Source organism: Jaculus jaculus, chromosome 6, assembly GCF_020740685.1.
Source record: "Jaculus jaculus isolate mJacJac1 chromosome 6, mJacJac1.mat.Y.cur, whole genome shotgun sequence".
NCBI lineage: Eukaryota > Metazoa > Chordata > Mammalia > Rodentia > Dipodidae > Jaculus > Jaculus jaculus.
In genome coordinates this window covers 78,794,444-78,816,904 of record NC_059107.1, presented here as the reverse complement: position 1 = coordinate 78,816,904, position 22,461 = coordinate 78,794,444, and the positions used below count along the sequence as shown (strand labels likewise).

The 22,461-nt window shown below is 41.6% G+C and overlaps 1 pseudogene; it reads left to right on the top strand.

Moving 5' to 3' along the window:
- Positions 1 to 13,267: 13,267 nt before the first annotated feature.
- LOC101609877 lies at positions 13,268 to 15,142 on the top strand (annotated as a pseudogene).
- The last annotated feature ends 7,319 nt before the right edge of the window (positions 15,143 to 22,461 follow it).

Sequence of the window (22,461 nt, the reverse complement as noted above, 5' to 3'; positions counted from 1 at the left end):
AAAACAGTGTGGTTATGCACAATTGTCACCGTTAGGAAAGTTGGAACAGGCCAGCTAGAATAGGGCTCCACCAAAAAGATAGGGCTGGGGAGTGCATGGATATTTCTCAGCAACTCCCCATGTCTTCTCAAAGGTTTTTGGTTGAAAGTGGTTCCAATGATAGCTTTAGAAAAACACAGTTCTCTAAGTATCATTTACTTATATTTTCTTTTTGAGACAGCATCTTATACATGTGTATGTACACAGGTTTCATTCCTTCTTTTTTTTTATTTTTTCCCACCTGTTGCCCAATTGCTGCATAAATATGTATGCATGTATGTATGCATGTATGTATGTATGTATGTATGCATGCATGTGCTCTGCACACATCAGAAACAGCTCCTTCCTATCTTGCTATTCTGTACTATACCAGTCAAATTGAAATCAAATGCTCCTCTCATTAGGATGTCCCAAAACTTTCAGTCATTTTCTCAGAGGAAGGGATATGTCACTTTCCCTTCATCCTGGGGGTGTATTCCTGGGGATGTGGAGGGAGTAGGATCACAGAAAGTTCAGGGGAAAAGTGGCTATGAAGTGAAATTAAATCCAAGTCTTGTTTAAAAACAAAACAGAGGGATAGGGAAGATTGCTTAGGGGTTAAAGATGCTTTCTTGCAAAATCTGGCAGCCTAGACTTCAGAGTGAATACAAGGTCAAAAAAATAAAATAAGTCACACCCTTCTGTTTATCCACACCTTGAGTATATCTTCAGCACCAACTTTTCTCTGCTTTGTATTTCTTAAGGTAATACTATGATCATAATATTTTCTTATGCACACACATCTTCATAGAACGTTGAAAGAAAATTTCAAAAAAATTTCAAAAATTTTCATTCTCTATCTTTCTCACTGCCTCTCTCTAAAAACAGCCCTTTACAAAGATGGACACACACACACTCACACACACACAAGTACACCTGCACTGGTCTTTCTAAAGTGAAGGTAATTGGTGCCACCTGGCGTTCAGTTTTTGCAACTACCAGGGCTGTAAATTCAAAATTACATTATAAAATTCTAGTCACAGAAAAATGTTAAGAAAGGAGTGTGTGCTTAAGAAAATGATCACCATCCCTAATCATCATGGAAATGCAAATCAAAACAACTATGAGATTCCACATTACCCCAGTAAGGATAGCAAACATTAAAAAATCAAATGAAAACAAATGCTGGTGAGGATGTGGAGAAATAGAACGCCTCATTCACTGTTGGTGGAAATGTAAGATAGTACAATCACAATGGAAAGCAATATGGAGACTCCTAAAAAGGTTGACTGTACAGTTACCAACAGACCCAGTTATTCCCTTACTGGGCATGTACCCTAAAAGCTCCATGCCTCAGTTCAGAGACATTTTCTCAACCATGTTTATAGCTGCTCAATTCATAATAGGTAAGAGCTGGAATCAACCCAGATGTCTCTCATTAGATGAATGGATAACCAAGATGTGGTATACCTACATGATGGAATTCTACACAGCAGTAAGGAAAACTGACACAATGAAATTTGAAGAAATATATTCAAACTTGGAACAGATCATTCTCAATGAACTCACCCAATCACAGAAAGATAATCACCGCATGGACTCATACATCTGTGAACCTAATCATCCTGAGATGCTGACATATCTAATAAGCACCTCAAGGACTGGACAATAGGGAGGGTGGGGAGAGAGGGGAGGGTAATGGTGGGGGTGGAAGACACAAAACTGGACCCAAATGGCAGTGGTACCATAAAATTCTACATCCTAAAATACAGATGAAAAGGTTGAACCTTCATCAGGTCCTTAGAGGAAACACCTGAATTACAGGGTCCTGGAGAGGGTACAATAAAGACTAACCTTAATCTGCTCCTGTATGTCTCTCTCTCCATCTTCTCCCTCTTTTCTCTATCTCTTTTATATTACCTATCTTTTTCTTCCTTCTTTTCCTTGGTGCTGGCCTGTAACTCCCAGTACAAGCATGTAGTTAACATTCACAATGAGCTGTTGATCAGAGAGACCTACAAGGAAGATCTACAGTCAAAAGACTTCTGTCACAGTACTTGATGACACACCAAAAGTTAGTGGTAAGACCCTACTGCTGAAGACACCATATGCTGTTGGTACAGAGCATGGAGTGACCTGTCTGGAATCTGGAAGAGAGTCAGTCCCCAGACAGTTAGCTGGTCTATTGCCAGAAGGTGCTACATGAGCGACTGGGGAAAAATGACCAATATCTGTCCAAATAATTCATGGTCTAAGCTATTCAGCAGCAAACAACCTGACGTGAAGCTCATACAAGTACAATAGTGGCTCACAGTCACAGGGGGAAACCAACTGCTCTTGATTTGGCATCTGCTCAGTTGAATGGAACCCAGAGCTGGAGCTGGGAAACAAGTCAGAACCACATCCAAAAAGTGAGCCTGCTCACCATTGTCAAGCTCCCACCAATCATGGGCTACAAGAGGGCCTACACCTATTAAATTCTTTCTAAAATAATAATGGTTATCCTATTTATCTGGTGCTGGCTTCACTATCTGTTGGAGAATTTGATTCTCTTTTCAGATGGACACAGATCCTGAGAAGAGAATCGGCCCATGGCAGCTCACCAGGGCCCCAGCTGAAATCAAGAGTAATTGGAGAAATGAGCAAGAGTTCTGCTTTCTTGGTGAACCTGGTACCAGACAAGGGTGAAGGAGATAGACACAGAAAACACTCAACTCCTACCAAAGTAGATATCCAGTGACACAGAGGCTCCCAACACTGCATCACTGAAGTAGACCTAAAAGGAACCCACCATGGCTCAGGAAACTTTGTGGAGGAGGGGGTGGAAAGATTGTTAGAGCCACATGTTGGGTCATTATGCACGGAGACATTGACTATTACCCATAACTGATGGCCACCCCCACAATGCATGACCCACTTTCCTCAACAAGGAGGGACCCTGCAGAGGGGGAGGACAGGGAGGAAGCTAACAATGGTACCAACATGACTTATACACACTGTGTACATAACTAATAAAAAATTAAATTTAAAAAAACAACAAAAAAGAAAGGAGTAAAAAAAAAAGGAGTGTGTGTTCAATGTTTAGTTTTTTAATGGAAAAAGTCTTTATGCCTATCTCTATATCTCCCCCTCCTTTTCCTCTTCCTCTCTTTGCAAATAAAAAAGTATTTGATTGAGATGGGGAAGGGATATAACAGATAATGGAATTTCAAAGGGGAAAGTGGGGGGGAGAGGGTATTACCATGGGATATTTTTATAATCATGGAAAATGTTAATAAAAATTGAGAAAAAAAAAAAAAGAAAGGAAGGAAGAGAGTTGGAGAGATGGCTTAGCGGTTAAGTGCTTGCCTGTGAAGCCTAAGGACCCCAGTTCGAGGCTCAATTCCCCAGGACCCACATAAACTAGATGCACAAGGTGGCCCAAATGTCTGGAGTTCATTTGCAGTGGCTGGAGGCCCTGGTGCATGCCCATTCTCCTATCTCTCTCACTCTCTGCCGCTTTCTGTCTGTCTCTCTCAAATAAAAAAAATTTAAAAGAAAGAGAGAGAAGCTGAGCTTGGTGACACATGTCTTTCATCCCAGCAGAGGATGAAAGAGGATCCCCGTGAGTTCCAGGTCACCCTGAGACTACATAGTGAGTTCCAGGTCAGCCTGGGCTAGAGTGAGACCTTACCTCAAAAAGAAAGAAAGACAGATATATCTGTGTGTGTATGTGTGTATATGTATGTATGTGTACATATAGATGTGCGTGTATATGTATTGAATGTGGGGGAGGGGCTGTCCCTGGTAGGCCATGAGAACAGAAGCCAGAAACCCAGAGCAGCCTCTCTGAGGTTTTGCTGGATGCGTGTGAACGTGCAGCTGAGTGGTTACTGGTGCCTGTGTGCTTGCAGACACGGAGCCCAAAGCAGTGAACAATGGGGTACCACGGCAGCGCTGCGCTGCGCTGAGCTGAGCATTTTGGGGTTAGCAGCTGAAGGTGAACTGCAAGGGCTCCTCGCCTGGCACCTTGAGCCCATGGCACGCCTCTTGGTTCCATCGCTCACTAAGTGTAGGATCTGGGACACATTGATTAAACCACCCGAGCCTCTCCAGCCTAAAAGGATTACAGTTGCCTATCTGGAAAGATGAGAGGCTAGAAATGAAAACCTGGTACAGATAGCCTCCAGGGGCTGCACAGGTGGCCAAGCAGTTCACGGGGCCTGCCTGCTCGCAGACACCCCACACATGATGGTGGGTTCCCCGTGGTTCTCCCTCTGGCTGCCCACAGAGCACAGAGCTGCAGAGCTCCAAGAGAGACCATCCAGGGGCAGTGAGCGTGAGAGTCTGCACTCAAACCAGGGCTTCCAGACAGCAGCCCCCGCCCCTTCCCATGCACCCTTCCTACGTGGTGCAAGAGGGAGCAGAAGCTGGAAACCTCACTGATAATTATCTCTTCTCTTTTGCTTTTTTGGTTGGTTGATTGGGATATATCTCTGTGTGTGTGTGTGTGTGTGTGTGTGTGTGTGTGTGTGTGTGTGTGTCTGTTTCGAGGTAGGGTCTCACTCTAGCCCAGGCTGATGTGGAATTCACTACGTAGTCTCAGACTGGCCTCGAACTCACAGCGATCCTCCTCCCTCTGCCTCCTGAGTGCTGGGATTTAAAATGTGCACCACCACTCCTGGAAATATATTTTAGTTAGTTAGTAGTTAGTTAGTTAGTTAGTTAGTTATGAGACAGAGAGTTTGAGTATAGGCACACCAGGGTCTTCTACCACTGCAAAAAAAAAAAAAAAAAAAAAACTCCAGATGTATGCGTCACCTTGTGCATCTGGCTTTATGTGGGTACTGAGGAATCAAACCCAGGCTTTCAGGCTTCACAAGCAAGTATCATTAACCACTGAGACATCTCTCCAGTCCCCACCTTGTTTTTTGCTTTTCTGGTGTTTCAAGATAGGGTCTTGCTGTAGTCCAGGCTGACCCGGAATTCACTCTGGAGTCTCAGGCTGGCTTCAAACAATCCTCCTATGTCTACCTTCTGAGTACTGGGATTAAAGGCATGTACCACAAAAAAGGTGTGTTTGTTTGTTTGTTTATTGGAGAGAGGCAATAGGAGTGCCAGGGTCTTCAGCCACTGCAAGCTCCAGACACATGCACCACCTTGTGCACTTGGCTTAAATGGGCACTAGGGAAATGAACCTGGGTCCGTAGGCTTCACAGGTGTGATGGATTGATTCAGGTGTCCCCCATAAACATATGTGTTCTGAATGTTAGGTTCCAAGCTGGTGGAAATTTGGGGATTGTATCCTTCTGGAGGTATTTTCTTGTTGAGAGTAAGCCTATGGGTGTTATAGCCAGCTTCCCCTTGCCACTGTTTGGCACATTCTCCTGTTGCTATTGTCCATCTGATGTTGTCCAGGTGGTAATGTCCACCCTCTGCTCATGTCATCATTTTCCCCTGCCATCATGGAGCTTTCCCTCAAGTCTATAAGCCAAAATAAACCCTTTCCTCCCACAAGCTGCTCTTGGTCAAATATTTTCTGCCACATTGAGAACCTGACTGCAACAGAAGGCAAACACCTTTGCCACTAAGCCATCTCTCCAGCCTCTAAAAATATTTTTTAAGAGAGTGGGCTGAATAAATGTCTCAGTTATTAAAGGTGCTTTCTTTCCAGGCCTAATGGCCTGTGTTTGATTCTCCAGAACCACATAAAGACAGATACAAAAAGTTGGCATTCATTTGTAGTGGTAAAAGGCCTGGCACACCAACTCCCCTCCTTCTCTCTGCCTGAAAATAAATGAATAGTATACCTTCTGGTGAGTTTTGGCCAGGGAGGTCCCTGGCACCCCCAAAACATTACAGGCCATTTCCTGGGCCCTTGGTTTCCCACCAGGAATAGAAGGTAAGACCATATTGCTGAAGACTCCACATACTTTGGCTGGAAGGTCACTGAGAAACCTTGCTGGAGCTGAGCTGAAAACCTCCTCCATGTAGACCAGCTGACAGAAAGCTGTAAAAAGCCACACTACATGCAGTTCAATGGGAGAGAGAGAAATCACCAGTGAACATACCCAACAGTGGGACTGCAAGCCTTATATTTGGCCAGCCAGGCCAAATGAGTCAATGGGTGCATTAGTGGCACATCTGTTATGGGGAAAACAAACGGCCCTGTAATTTGACTGGAGACCCACACCATGGGAGGGAATACATCCTTGATACTGAAAACCTACAACAGGGGAAGTCATAAGCCCCAGGGTTATAACATCTGCTGCTGTCTGGCTAAATGCATATACTATGCTCACCAAACTGCCAAGTAAGCACTTCTCATAATGTTCATATCCATATATTAATGCTACTCTTACTTTTGGTCAGAGAACCTTCGCTTTTCAGATGGTAGTGACCTTTGGATGATTCAGAAGGCATCATGATGCTTAGAACAAGTGAAAGAGGAGGAGCACTCAGCACTGAAATATCTCTATCACACCTTCTAAGGCTCAGGGCCCATTGCTCAAGAGGTGACAGAAAGAATGTAAGAGCCAAAGGAAGGGTAGGGCTCCTTACAACATGCTCCTCCAGACACAAAATGACCTGGATATCCATGACCTCACAGTGCCTGATACTACCTACACAAGACCATCATAATAGAAGGAAAAGATCATGACATCAAAATAAAAGACAGACTGATTGAGAGGGGAAGGGGATATGATGGAAAGTGGAGTTTCAGAGGGCAAAGTGGAAGGAGGGAGAGAATTACCATAGGATATTGTTTACAATCGTGGAAGTTGTCAATAAAAATAAATTTAAATTTTTTTTAAATCTATCCTTACCAACATCTTCATGCTTATATCCTTCTCAGTCTTTCTTCATTTTACTTAATTTCTATTGACAATTTACTTTCAAATCCATACTTCTGTTGGTTCCAAGTCTGAGAAATGTTTCACACACACAGAGCTGACACAATGAGGCAGTAGATTATGCTTTCCCTGGCTGGGGATCAGTCCCAAACATCTCTGGTCATGCAAACATCCCAGAAAAGGCCCCATGATTGTTAAAAATGGGTCTAGGATCCAAGAATGGCCACAGAATTAAAAGAATATTTGCAAGACAATGTTTACTTCTACAGAATGGTGCATAGCTTTTTAAAAATAGTTCAGACAACAAACACACCAGTAGAAGTCTGCTGTCAATTTTTACATCCCCTAACACAGTCAGGGGCCTGAGGATTACTCCAAGTCTCAGTCTTGCTTCAAAATCTCACTTGATTGGCAAAAACATAAAGTCATCGCAGTTTCTGGGGAAATTTAAAGAAATGGAAAATTTAGGGAGCATTAACCAGATGCAGAGATAGAAGCTTTGCTTTCAAGGATTGTTGACCCTTCTAGTCTCAAGGACTGCTAAACCTTTTGGTCTCAAATCCTGCTAACTCAGAAGGGAGCTGTGGTAGTTTGAATGTATTTCCCCCAATAGATAGAGGTGGGGTTTTTTTTTGAAAATAAAAAGAAAGAAAGAAAGAAAGAAAGAAAGAAAGAAAGAAAGAAAGAAAGAAAGAAAGAAAGAAAGAAAAAGAAAAGAAAAGCTTGTCTCTAGCCACCTGCCTGGAAGAGGTGTCATTGGGGTCAGCTCATGGAGTCCAGTCCTAAGATGTCGCTGGGGGCAGATCTTATTTCTAGCCTATGGTCTGCAAAGTGCTTGCGCTCTACCTGGGTTCCCTGCTATTTGCCAATTTTTTTGCTCTTGCTTATGATGCTGGTGGTGGTTTTTCTTTCTGTATGGATCTATGAAAGGTAGCCAGCTTCTTCTGCCATTATAGAGTTTCCCTTGGGTCTATAAGACAGAAATAAATCCCATGCCTGCCATAAACTGTGTCTAGTTTGGAGGTTCATCTAAACAGCTTGGAGCTGACTATGATAGAAATTGGTACCAAGAGAAATGGGATGATATTGCTGTGATGAATCTGGCCATGTTGATTTTGGTGTTTTGGAACTTGTGTATTGGAGAAATATGGATGGATTTGATAGTTTGAATGGAGAAGCTATAAAGAGCTAAGCTGCATTTTATGGGCTATTCTGGTGAGAGTTTGAAAATGCTAAATGCAGAGAGAATTGTATTGGTTTATGAACTATCAAAGGGGAAGGAAAGACAGCAGAGTTGAAACTGGGCTACTGGCATAAAGGCTGGCGGCATTCTAAATCCCATTCCCAGAGAGTTTGATCAAGGTTGAATTTGAAACTAATGGACTGCAGAGGTAGGAGGATTGTGTGAGTTCAAGGCCACCTTGAGACTACACAGTGAATTCCAGGTCAGCCTGGGCTAAAGCAAGATGGTGCCTTGGAAAAACAACAACAAAAAAGTAATGGACTGGTGTGCTTGGCAGGGAAGAATATATAGAACTAAAAGATATAAGGCTGAAAGTTGAAAAAAAATCAAGAAATAAAATTACTGGCACAAGCCAGGCATCATGGTGCACACCTTTAATCCCAGGGTTTGAGAGGCAGAGGTAGGAGGATCACTGTGAGTTCAAGGCCACCCTGAGACTACATAGTGAATTCCTGATCAGCATGAACTAGAGTGAGACCCTACCTCGAAAAACCAAAAATTAAAATAAAAAAGTTAAAATTACCGGCACAGACGTGGGTTTCAGGTTACTAAAGTTGCTACTGTCAAGCAGATTCCATCATTAAGAATTGCCCAACTACTTGACATTGAAACAATGAAAATATGCCTGAAGTTATTCCATCCAGGAAATACTGAATGGTAGAAATACAAAGTCTTTTGAAAGGAAATGAGTGAAAGATAACCTGCTCTTTAAGATCAAGATTTATTTCCTCCCTGGATTAACCAAAAATGGCTGCATGGCTGCATTAGTTTCCAAAGCAGAAATGGATGGGAGTGGGTCATGAAGTGCATATGGTTCCAGGAGCCACTGCTGAGATGTGGCATATGAAACAGGGTGATTTCCGCATGTGGCCAGTGAAGCCATTGTCTGAAGTTAAATATCAGCCTCTGCTGAGATAATGCATGGGAAACAGGATATTCATGATTTAAAGGCTGGAACAGCCAATGTATGGAGTTGAAAATGGACCACCATGGTTTGTAGTGGAGAACCAAAGATGTATTGGATATACTAGGACTATGTAAAGGCTACCATGGAGCACTGTTGGTTCAGTATGGAAGTTTTCCCTCATTATTCAGCCCAGATGGAGGGATGGAAATTGGAAATCCAGAGATTGTCATTACTGGTTATGGATGTCAGACTTGAAGTGCAGATGTTTGACCTTTACTTCATAGTTGGTTTTACATTGGTCCAATCTCTCATTATGATGCTTATAACAGTGTGAGTGTTTACTCTGTACCTTTATATATTGAAAATATGTAACTTTTGATTTTACAGGACTCACAGTTAAGAGACAGTATTAACCTCAGATAACTGAGGAGCTATGACAGAAGTTGATACCAAGAGAAACAGGATGATATTGCTGTGATGAATCTGACCATGTATATTTTGGTGTTTTGTAACTTATATATTGGAGAAATATGCATGTATTTGGTAGTTTGAATGGAGACACTATAGAAAGCTAAGCCATATTTTGTTGACTATTCTGGTAAGAGTTTGAAAATGCTAAGTGCAGAAAGAATTGTCTTGGCTTATGAACATTCAAAGGGGAAGGAAAGACAGCAGAGTTGTAACTGGGCTACTGGCCAGTTTATATATATAACAGTGTAAGTGTTTACTCTGTGCCATTATATATTGGAAATATGCAACTTTTGATTTTACAGGACTCACAGTTAAGAGACAGTCCTAAACCTCAGATGAGACTTGGGAATTGGAACAATCTTAAAGTTGAACTGAATACAATTTACATTGTGGTATGGGGGCAGCCTGTGGGGCCAGGGGCAGAATGTGGTTGTTTGGATGTATGTCCCACATGGACTCAGTTATTTTATTAGAGCTTGTAACTTGGGTATCCAGCCACCAGGCTGGAGGAGGTGTCACTGGGAGATGGATTCTGGGGTCTAGCCCTAAGATATTGGGCAGATTAGCATTCTAGCACAATGGTATAGAAAGCAGTGTGAGCTCTGGCTGGGTCTGTGTTGTTTGCTGCTTGCTTTTTTGTTGGATTTTTGTGTTCACTGGCCGCTTCTCTCTCTCTCTCTCTCTCTCTCTCTCTCAAGTACAAAAGCAGCTCTTTCTGCCATTAATGGAACTTCCCCCTGGATCTATAGGCTTAAAATAAAACCCTTTCTCTGGTATACTGTGTCTGGTTTGGATTTTCACCCCAGCAATGTGCAGCTGACTATAACACTAATTTCTCTATCTTAGCAAACCCCTCTATTAGGCCACAAATTGGGGAAAGCTGGAACCTTGCTAATGGAATGAACACAACAAAAGCCTTTAATGAGATCAAACAAGCCCTCAATAATGCACCCAGCATGGGACTCCCAGATATGTCCAAACCTTTCTTCTAATATGTACATGAGCACACTGGCATTGGAGTGGAGGTCCCGACCTAAATGTTAGGGCTATGACATCATCCATTAGCTTACCTCTCTAATCAATTTAACTCTGTTGCCCAAGGCTGGGCACCTTGCCTATGGGTCACTCATTGTCATGGATGTTAGTATCAGAGGCTTACAAACTGACTATGGGACAATAATTAACAGTCCAAGTGCCACATTCAGTATTGTCATTAATTTAAGTATAAGGGTAAATACTGGATAACTAACCCAGGGATGGGCAAATATCAAGTAATGCTATATGAGAACTTGCACATTTACCTGGAAGTAGTGTGACCCATAAACCCCATGATGCAGCTGTCTGTTGAGCTGAGCCATCCAGATCATGATTAGATTGAAGTCATGGAAGGTCTATTTTCCAGCAGACTGGACTTAACAGACCAGCCTCAAGAACCCCAAGGCAGAGTTTTTCACTAATTGTAACATCTTTATGAAAGAGGGAGAATACCATGCTGGGTACTCCATGGCGACCCTGAATTCCACCATTCAGGAGAAATCTCTGCCAAAAGGAACCTAGAACAAAAGGCAAAACTCTTCATGATGACCCGAGCCCTCCAACTGGCAGCAGTGATGCATGTCAATAGATACGCAGACTCAAAATATGCTCTCACCACATTCCAAGTACATGGAGCTTTACATAAGGAAAAACAGCCTAATCATCTCAGAAGGGAAAGGCATAAAATATGGCAAAGAAATCCCCAAGGACTTAGATGCTATATGGACCCCTAGAAAGATGGCTGGCATGAATTGTTGGGAATATCAAAGGAGGATTCCACAGCTGCTCTGGAAAACCACAAAGCAGATTGAGAGGCTAAGCTTATAGCCTCCTAGGGGTTAACAGAATCAATGATCCTGGTAGTCTCCCTGTTCCCTAGCCCATTGGCAGAAAGGGATCCTAATTTGAGAGCATTTTTGGTTTAAAACCAAAAGTAGAAACCCCCTCCCAGGCAGATTGTGGAAATTTAAAGATGGTAGAAAGAAATTCCCAAGGACCTAGCTTCAGTTTTTGTCAAACAGTTCCATCATGAGACCCACACTGACTGAAAGGTTCTCAAAACCACATTGGGCCAACATTTCTACATTCTTCAACTCTCAGAAATAGCCTAAGCAGTGATCAGCATTGTGAAATGTTGTGCCTGAAATAAGCTACATCAGGGACCTAAGATCTCTGTTGGAGTGCAGAGTGTTTGAGGGGCTCCATTTGAAAGTATAGCTGTGGACTTTACCAAGCTCCCTGCAGTCTTGGGCTATAAGTATCCCTTAGTCTTCATGTGTGCTTTCTCAAGCTAGGTAGGTAGGGGCTACACAAACAAAGCAAGTACATGAAGGGGCTCAACCTCTCGTAAAAGAGTTTGGAACACAGGTTTAGATTCCCAGTCACTATGGGATCAGGAAGTGGGTCAATATTCATGGATGAGGTGGGAAAATTGGTACAAAAGGGGTTAAAGATGTCCTGAAAATGACACATGGCATACTGTCCCCCACAGCTCCAGGAAGGTGGAGCATATGAACCAAACCCTGAAAATACAACTAAGCTAACTGTGTGAGGAAACCCACCTACACTGGGACCAACTGTTGCCAAATGCTTTGTTGAGAATGAATTGTAACCCTACTACAAGAGTATTTATGGGCACCCTCTGCCCATTATCAAGTATACAAGGAAATCTAAAAGAGTTGGGCAGCATTACTCTCAGGCAGCAGATGCAGGCTCTTAGCTCAGCACTAACCACTATACACCACTGGTTTATGGAACAGTTACTGTGAGCTTAACCACAGACACCTGCCCCTTTAAACCAGGAGATGCTATATGGATAAAAGAGTGGAATTCTAGCCCCTAAATCTCCTTTGGAGGGGTCCATTCACTGTCATGTTATCCACCTGACTATAGTGAAGATGGCTGAGGTGGTTCCCCTGGATTCAGCACAGCAGTGTTAAAGCCCATTCCTCAAGTCTGGGAGCACACTTCTGATTCATCAATCCTATGCAAGTAGATCATGCAGAAGAAGCAGATAATAGCTTCTGAGACCTCAGAGGACTACAGCCCTGCTTTTGTCACTCTGCAGGCTGATTAATCTACACACAGCAGAAGGTTAAGAAAACTACCCGAGGAGATAAGAGATTTTGTTTTTAGAATAAACATGAATGTTTACTCGAAATTAAAAGACAAGGAGCTGGAAAGATAACTTAGTAGTTAAAGCACTTGTCTGTGAAGACTAAAGGCCCAGGTTCTTCAAACCCATTTATATCCAACTGAAAAACAACAAAAGTCCTAATGTTATAGGAGTTTTGAGGTTCTTTGTCAATGCCAATAAACCAATAAATTTAGTGTGCCACAGATCCTCGTCTTATGAATTTAAAAAATTAAATATATAAACCAGAGGGTAAAGCTTAAGTAGACTTTATTAGGTTAAGAGAAGAAAAGTACCAAGAGCAGGAGGAGAGCCCCCATGGGAGTCTTACAAAAGCATGGATTTAAAAGTTCAGGAAAGGTGAAAATCCAGAGGCCTTGTTTACCTGGTAAGAAACTATTTAGAATCTAACTGTGGTAGGCTTTACCCTCAGACTCAAGTGATTCTTAGAGAAAGAGCTGATTGAATAAGACTGGATCAAATTCTAAATTCTGGTTTTGTTGAAGCAAGAAGGTGGTATTACATCTTTTTCATTCCCTCTCTTGGACCCAATCCCAACTAGTACCCCTTATCTCTTCCCCCTCTCTTGAGAAAACACTCCAACTGCTTTTAGAGGAAAGGGGGCAATGACTGGTCAGTCTTTACTTCCAGTTGAAGGGGTCATCGAGCATGACAGTTAGATTCTCCCAGAAGAGGGGGGAACTACCTAAAGGCCCAAGAGAGAAATCTTTGAGTCAGTCATATATTGACATATATGTTTTTGGGGTTTTTTTTTTTTTTTTGACTTGGTATAAAAGAATTGTAAGTGGCGTGGGGGGAGGGGCAGCTTCAGGGGACCTTAGAGTTGGAAGACATCACCAGAGGGTGTAGTTCTTTTCTTTCCTGTGACAGTGTTGCGTGTGAAGCACTTAAAGATAGCACTTCTGTATCCCTTGAACAGTTATTTTACCTGCCAGCCTTGTGACCCCAGGAAAATGTCTTGATCCATCTCATACCAGCACTTCTCGTGCCCGGTACTTGTACAAGTCTGATGTAAAGGTTTTACTGAAAACTACAGCTGGAAACATTGACATAGAGTTCTGGTCAAAAGAAGCTCCCAAAGCCTGTTGGAATTTCATTCAGCTCTGTTTGGAAGCCTATTATGACAACACCATTTTTCATAGAGTTGTGCCTGGTACAGGGAGCAGATCCTACTGGCACAGAGACTGGTGGAGAGCCAATCTATGGAGCCCCCGTCAAGGATGAATTTCACTCACAGTTGCATTTTAACCGGAGAGGGCTGGTTGCCATGGCAAATGCTGGTCCACATGATAATGGCAGCCAGTTTTTCTTTACACTGGGTTGAGCAGATGAACTTAACAATAAGCACACCATCTTTGGAAAAGTTACAGGGGATACAATGTACAACATGCTGTGACTGACCGAAATGAATATTGGTGAAGAAAGACCCCATAATCCACACAGAATCAGAAGTTGTGAGGTTTTGCTTAATCCTTTTGATGACATCATTCCAAGGGAAAGTAAGAGGCTCAAGAAAGAGATACCAGAAGAAGAAATCAAGAAGTTGAAACCCAAAGGCACAAAAAGTTTTAATTTACTGTCTTTTGGAGAAGGAACTGAAGAGGAGGAGGAGGAAGTAAGTCGAGTTAGTTAGCATGAAAGGAAAAAGCAAAAGCATTCATGACCTGCTTAAGGATGACCCATGTTTAAGCTCAGTTCCAGCTGTGGAAAGTGAAAAAGATGTTGCAACCAGAGATTTAGAAGATGACGAAGAAGGTGAAAGTGCCGAGCATGACGAGTATTCTGGTAGTAAAGAAAAGAATCTGATGAAAGAAAGAATTGCCAAAAAGTTAAAAAAGGGCACAAGTACAACTGTGAAATCAGCCAGAGAGGGAGAATTGGAGAAAACCGTCAGCCGCAGTGAAGAGCTCAGAAAAGAAGCAAGACAACTAAAGCGACAACTCTTAGCAGCAAAACAAAAGCAAGGAGCCATCACAAAAGTAGAGGAAGAAGAGGAAGAGGAAGACGCTGAGCCGGAGGGCGCTGTTGCAGAGTACAGGCGGGAGAGAAGGAAACAGCAGCCAAAGAAGGGAACATCCCGAGAAGGACAGACTCTTGCGCTGCTGAACCAATTTAAATCAAAACTCACTCAAGCAATTGCTGAAACTCCTGAAAATGATGTTTCAGACACAGAAGTAGAAGACGACGAAGGATGGATGTCGCATGTGCTACAGTTCAAAGACAAAACCAGAAAAGTCAAAGATGTAAGCATGCAAGACTCAGACATAATTGAAATCTATGACCCTCGAAACCCAGTGAATAAAAGGAGAAGAGAGGAGAGCAAAAAGCTAATAAGAGAGAAAAAAAAAGAAGATAAAGTGAGAGGAATAACAGCTAGAACACACTGCACTACTGCACTGGTGCAAGAAATGGCCAAGAACAGCCATTATTCTCTCACAGTGGGCTGTGAAAAGTGCTTTGAGACTGTTGTCTGGGTTTGAAAAGCAATTATCTTATTTTTAAATTTTTTAAATATGTAAGCAAATGCTTTGCATTATTCATACAATTTTTTTCTTAATTGAACTTTTATAAGTATGAAAAAATCAATTTCCTTCCAGTTTATGTGTTAAACATTTGCAGATTGTACAGCCCTTTTCCCTGAATTATATAAAGGCTTTTCTGAAAAGATTTTTATAAGAAGTTCTCAGAGAAATAATATTTGCAGGAAACTTCTCTGGCACTGACTTTGAAATTAAAAAAATTATAAAATTTAAAAAATAAAGAATTGTATTTGTGACATAAGATTGGAGCCTATCTCAGAGATCATGAAGGGATGGTTGTTAGTCCTGTAGGAAGTGGTGATTAATCAGCTTTTAATGAGTGATCAAAACAGCCCATATAAACGGAGTTAGATTGTTGTATGACCATCTGAGTATGAGTTATCTGTAAATGAGCAGAGATTAAAGTTAAAACAGCAATTGAATATACAAGGTCCAAAACTCAATAGAATAACCATGAAGACTATAATAAGTATAATCTTTTTTAAATTTTTTTATTGACAACTTCCATAAGCATAGACAATAAACCATGGTAATTGCCTCCGCCCCCCACTTTCCCCTTTGCAACTCCACTCTCCATCATACCCCTTCTCCCTCTCAGTCTCTCTTTCATTTTGATTTTATCATCTTTTCCTTCATATGGTATGTGTAGCAGAGAGCTTCAGGTTCACTGAAATGAACTTCCAGACCAGGCACAGTTATGGAGGAAGGGATATTTATTGAAGCTTACAGATCCAGGGGAAGTTCCATAAATGGCAGAAGAAGCTGGCCTGCCTTCACAGGACCAAGCAGAGAGAGAGAGAAGCACAAGCCAAAAGCCAAAAGCCACATAGCACACTTCAGGAACTCCAGCTAGGCACACTTTGTGTATCTTTAGACTGAAATCTGAAACCCACCACCACACCTTAAGATCCACCCAGTGACACCGCCTCCAGGTGATACAGGTGCAAACTAGAAAGTAATAAAACACTGAATATATTGGGGGCCATCTATTCAAACTACCACAATATGTATCATCTTTTTTCATCATGAAAAACTGAAGATCCAGTTCCAGAGCTGTTCACTGGCACAGTGGTGTCTGACATAGTCTGAATGAAACAGTATACAAACAGTATAAGTTCTTTAATGTAGAGAACATATTAGAAGAGTCAACAGGAATATATATATACACAACATTTAATCTTGATAATGGAACTTGTACCACTCTGGGCTGTTGTGAGGATGTCCAAAGCCATACTATTTTGTATAATTGCCCTTTTCTATCATTCAAACTTCAGAGTAAAGAAAGGAGATTCTCCTCAGCTGCTGTCACCAAAATTTTGGGGGTATCTATAGAAACTAAATGATTTTACTAGCAAAAAAATGCTCTCAGTCAATCAGTATTTTAATATAAGTAAATTGACTGGGCACTCAAACATGTTTTACTTGTCACCCTTGTACCCAAGGAAATTCCAGAGTATACCTTCCAATCCAACCTTGGGGTATCCAAGGCCAATGGTTAGTCCCACAGAGTCACTGAGTGTTATTAGGGGCTGTCCAACATGCCCTTGGCCTCAGGACCCATTCAGTAGCAAACCATTTTGATGGTTGTAGGCTAATGATGTGTTAGCATAAGTCTGAAAGTTTAGTAGGGCCTTGTTGGTCTCCTTTTTTAAAATTCTCTTTCTGTGCCCCTGTTTGTTCCTGGTAGAGTTGATAGGCCATTGAGAAACAACCCATCTAGTAACCTGAATTAGGGTAGGAAAGTTAGCTCTTTTTTGTTAACATATAATTGTAATTGGTTCCGGTCATCTGCCAAAGTATCCCAGAAATATGGAAGTGGAAAACCCAGTAGTCAGTCTAATTACTATCCTGTGTATATTTTTAGACCATATAGTAAGTTTTTGTCCTGAACATAGGCAGGTAGAATGGAAAAAACTGAGAAGTAGAAAGGATAGAAAATAAGTCGTATTTTATAATGAGAGGGAAAGGACAGCTTATCTGTTTGTGTCTCATTTTAGGCTTTGATGTGCCCCTATGTGTTTGGTGATACTTTTATGTTTGAGTGTCCAAGACCAAGCAGGTAGCCAAAATTTAATCAAATATTTACTTTTAGAGGTCATTAGTGGCTCTCCAAGGGAGACTGCAAGGACCTAGAAAGAGCACCGTGGCTTCTCCAGTACTGGTGTTATCTGTTGGGATGATTCAAGATGGTGCTAACCAAGTGGCCTTTCCTCTTTTGGGAAGCCTGGAGGACTTATTTTCCTCTGCTGTGACTCTCTTGTTACAGATTATATACCAATATTTTGTCTCTGTGTCCTCCCTGATCAGGAAGGCAGGCAACTTATCAGATGGCCAGTGTAAAACACATTAGAAGTGTCCCATCATCTCCTGTGACCTTATGACCTAAGAGAAAATGCCAAAATATTATTGTTTTGGGCTCTGGTGACTCTATTTGCTTTGGCTTCTACATGTGGTTGTTAAAACACTCAAAAGGGAAATTGCACCAACCTTGAAGGGTGCAGATATATAGCACATCTGATTAGTGAAATAGATCCAAAGTATACCAGATCTAAAGAATGACATAAAAGCTTAAAGTCATAGAAAGTAGGCATGCCTTATCCTACAAGTATCTAACAACTGTAAGTACAGGCAGAACATGTTACCAGCCCTAAAAACATGTCCTTACCAACAGATTAAAACCAATTAATTTTGTGGGGGTTCCAGAGAAAGCAAGTTGTTTTTGGCCAGGAGGATCAGGATGGCCCTTAAGGGAGGGACTTTAGAATGATCCTATGTCACACCCTCCCCACACCTATCCCAGTTGGCCTTGCCTATCTCAGCTCTCCCCACCTGCTTCAGTTGCAGGATTTAGCATTTTCCAATTTCACCCCACCAGATGTCTCTTGAGTATGCACCTAGCCCAGGTGTGAGTGGATTTCTCCTCAGAGCCCAGGCCAATTGGCTGGTAAACCTGGTGCAGGTGTGTCCAGATGAGCTGAGTGCAAAATCTAAAGTATATCTTCTCTGACCCATGGAGAGACTAGTTTTCTCCAGAACTGTGACAGCCATGCTTTTGGGTCTTAGCACTATAAGATTTCTTTCTCCCACTCTTTCTGTGGCTTTAGGCTTGGCCATTTCCAGGATCTGCCAACCAGCTCCTCATTATCCCCCTTTACTGGAGAGTGTGTTTGGAGGCAGGTGTGGTGTGTGTGTGTCAGAGGGTGGGGGGAAGTTCTGGCCTTGAAGCCTCTGGTATGACTCTAGCTGCACCCTTCCAGGGAGAGTTTGAATTTCTCTCTGGAGTCCAGGAGTCCAGAGCAGCTACATGACCTTGCTGGGTTTTTTTTTTTTTTTTTTTTTTGGTTTTTTTTTTTCCTAATAGTAGGAGAATCTTGAATTTTCTCTGTCTATAAACTTAGTTACTTTCAAAATTCCCCCTGGATGCCATTCAAAAGCTAGCCATCCTAATTCATAAAAGGTCTTTAATTTCCCTGTTGCAAGATTAGTATCATAGCCTCTTGAATAATGTTTTAAATTGGGAAATATTAAGATAATTCACTATTTTTTAATTTATATGAGTACTCACCTCTAAGTCAACATTCATATCAGTTTATACATATATAAACAGATATATACCCCTAGTGACAAAGACAAAATTTTCTGCATAACACCAGTAATCCCAGAAACGGCAGGACAATATCTTGGCATTTTCATTATAAAATATTTTTCAATAGTTGGTCTGTATACCTCTATAAGCAAATATATTCTTTACTCAAATATGTTAATTACCCAAAGTAAGATAACATTTTTACAGGTTTTAAAAATTAGACCTACTTAAGTTTATAAATATGTAATAGCATTAATACATTCACATTTATACGTGTTCACACTTTTAGTTGGTATACCAAAAAATATAATAAGAATGAAAGTGGCCACACATTTTATATACTTAGAATTCCATAACAAGCCCTCAAAATTTCTTCCTATTTTTTTCCAAGTTGCTAAGAGTTCCTTCATCACCCAGATTACATGCGTCTTGCATGTAGTCCAAGAACTACAGCTATATAACACGAACATTTGGCCCTCTGCTTTTAAGAATTTTTTTTAAGGGGCTGGAGAGAGTTCTTAGTGATTAAGATTCTTGCCTACCAAACCTCTTGACCCAAGTTCAATTCCCTGGTACCCATGTAAAGCCAGATATACAAAGGGGTACATGTGTCTGGAGTTCATTTGCAGTGGCTGGAGGCCCTTGTGCACTCATTCTCATTCTCTCTCTCTCTCTCTCTCTCTCTCTCTCTCTCTCTCTCTCTCTTATCCCTCCTCTCTCTGTCTCTGATTATTAATAAGTAAATAAAGTATTTTTTTTTATTTCTTTTGAGGACTTCCAGGTAATATGGCTGCATAGGAGTCAAGCCAAACAAGCCTAGGGAGGGAAAGCAAAACCACAGCAAAATACACTTTTGTTCCAAAAAGTGAAGGTGTATAGGTTTTTATCAGCCACAGGGAGATGCAGGAGAGACCAAGATCTACCATAAAGGAGGAAATTAGAAAGAATCCCATGGAGGTGCTTGTGTGGGGGTGTCTGTATCCTCGGGGCTGTGGTTCTCTGACGGAGAGCAGGGTCATGAGCAGATGTAAGCGAGAAGGGATGTGCACCTGGGAGATGACTTCAGAGAGTAATTCCATTCATTCAATCAGGAAATGGGTTTGTAAGCAGTTGAGAGTGGGAAGAGGGTTCTAAGAGGATTAGTGGGTTCAAAGGTTGCTAACTGATGCCTAGGGACATTCATTCCAGCATGTAGGGAGAGAATCAGGTGATCTACACAGTGGCGGAAAGAGGAATGCAGGGGAATGGGCTGTGTGAAGGCTGCTGGCTGGCACCATATAAGGAGTTTCCTAGGTAACTGGCCAAAGGTCACAGGGCTATGAGCAAAGCCTAAGTTCAGGTGAGCAGGGCTTGGAGGGGGAGTGGCCTCCTGTAGCCCAGGTCCTTAGCCATGCCTGGCAGCTCAGACCCATCTCCTAAAGGCTCCAGCCTGTGCCTGACAACTCTCCCTTTGTTTTTATAATGGGGCAGTATCATTTTGAGTGAGTTCTTCATAATTTACCATAGGTCCAGATATAGCTTTGTGGTTCATGAGGCCCTAATTAGTAACAACTTTAGCAATATTAGTTATTTGTTGCCTGAGAAATTTGATGAGACAGGAGGCTACAAGTAATAGGGTTCCTATAACAAGGAGGGGTCTAAGGAGGAGGAGAAGCCAAGTGACTGGGGCCCTCAAGCTTGTAGTGGTCAAGCAGCTCCTTGTGGAGTGTTTTGATAATTTACCATTTTGTTTACCATTTGATTTATTAACAAAAAAACAACATTCTTTTTTGAAGACCATACATGTCCCCTCCATATCCAGCAGTAAAGCACCTGTGTTTGAAAATATCTTTGATTATTCCATAAAACTCTGTGGGTACCAATTAACCCAGAGAACATTGGAAACAGAGCATCCTTAAGGGTTTATAAATAGTTGAAAGGAATGGTATTTAGGCTTAGCGTGAAAATTCTTTCCTACACATGCACATCTTTATCCACATACCTTAATATTATTATCTAAGTATCACTCAAAAAGCATTTTTAACAAGCATTCTATGTCCAACATTAAAAAAATTCCTTCCCAGTTCCTTCAATCAACTTATCTCACCCCATAATTAACCATCTTTCTTATAAGACTGTTAAGTGAAATTACATCAAATTGATTAATCCTATTACTCACTGACAAGCAAGTAGTCTAGATTAAAGACAATTTTATGACAATATGTCTAACACACTAGGAAATGATTTATTATAAGTAACTAAGGCAAATTTTGTTTCCATCTTGAGGCAGGCTGGCCCAAAACCCAAAGGTCAGTTACCTCCTCCTTTTAAGTAACAGGACATTACAACCTTTTTTAAAATACCTAGCAAATTATGAATCACTACCTCAGAGAGCATTTTGTTGTTTTAAATAATCCTCTATGTAAGTTGAAGTTGACCTAAAACATAAACTCAGTAATTTTACCTATGATGTTACCTAACAAATTATGGCATTGTTTATGTAGGATTTCAGTTCACCATAGGCTTTAGTTAAACATGACCTTAAAAAAAAAAAAAAAAAATCTGCCTCTTCATGGTGCCAGTGCAGCAGGAAGTGGTTGGGCAGGGCAGGAGCTCTCATACACCTTTGGATCAGCCCTGTCTTGCTCCTGGGCTCTCAACCAGGGTCAGGTTTGGTAGGCATGGAGGCCACAGCTGAGACACCACCAGCCCATAAGGGAGGGAGCCGGAGCTGCTGGGACCTAAGCCTCTTTGGATCACTTGCAAAACCGGCTTGGAGTTTTGCCACTTCCCTAATAGAGAAACTTGAAAGGAGATGACAGGGGAATGAGGGGAAATGTCCTTCATGAACAGTTCATTCCCTGGCCAGATAAGCTATAAGGGTGCACATGTCTGAGTCATATGGAACCCCAGAAATCATCCACAGGGCAATCTCAAGACTTCCTCCCAAAAGAAACTGGCCTCTCTCAAAGAGAGTTTAATTCCCCTAACTTTTATTTTTTTTTATTTTTTTTTAGCTTTTTTTTTGTTGTTGTTGTTGTTGTTATTTTTTTTTAATTTAATTTATTAGTTTTCTTTTCAGTAAATACAGGCAGTTTGGTACCATTATTTAGGCTCATCTGTGATCTACCCCCTCCCATTAGACCCTCCTTGTTATTGAAAATGGGTCGTGCATTGTGGAGTTAGCCCCCAGTTATTAGTATGATAAATGTCTCTGCAAATCATGACCCAACATGTGACTCTGACATTCTTTCCACCCCCTCTTCCGCAAGATTTCCCTGAGCCATGTTGGGTTCATTTTTGGTCTGCTTCAGTGCTGAGGTGTTGGGGGCCTCTGAGGCTCTGGCTCTCTGATTTGGTAGGAGTTGATTTTTCTCTGCATTGATCTCCTTCCCCTTTGTGCTGGTATCCAGTTCACAGGAAAACATCACCCTTGCTTATTTCACCAGTTGTCCTTAGTTTCAGTTGGGCCCCTTCTGAGGTATGTTGGGGCAGCTCTCTTCTTAGGATCTGCATCTATCTGGAAAAGAGAAGCAGATTCTCCAACGGAGAGTAAGTTAGCACCCAGAAAATTGAGATAACACTTACTTTTTTGATAGACAGTTTGATAGGTGTAGGCCCTCTTATACCCCGTTATTGATGGTAGCTTGATATTGTAGAGTGGGCTTGTGTTTGGGTTCTGACTTGTTTCCCA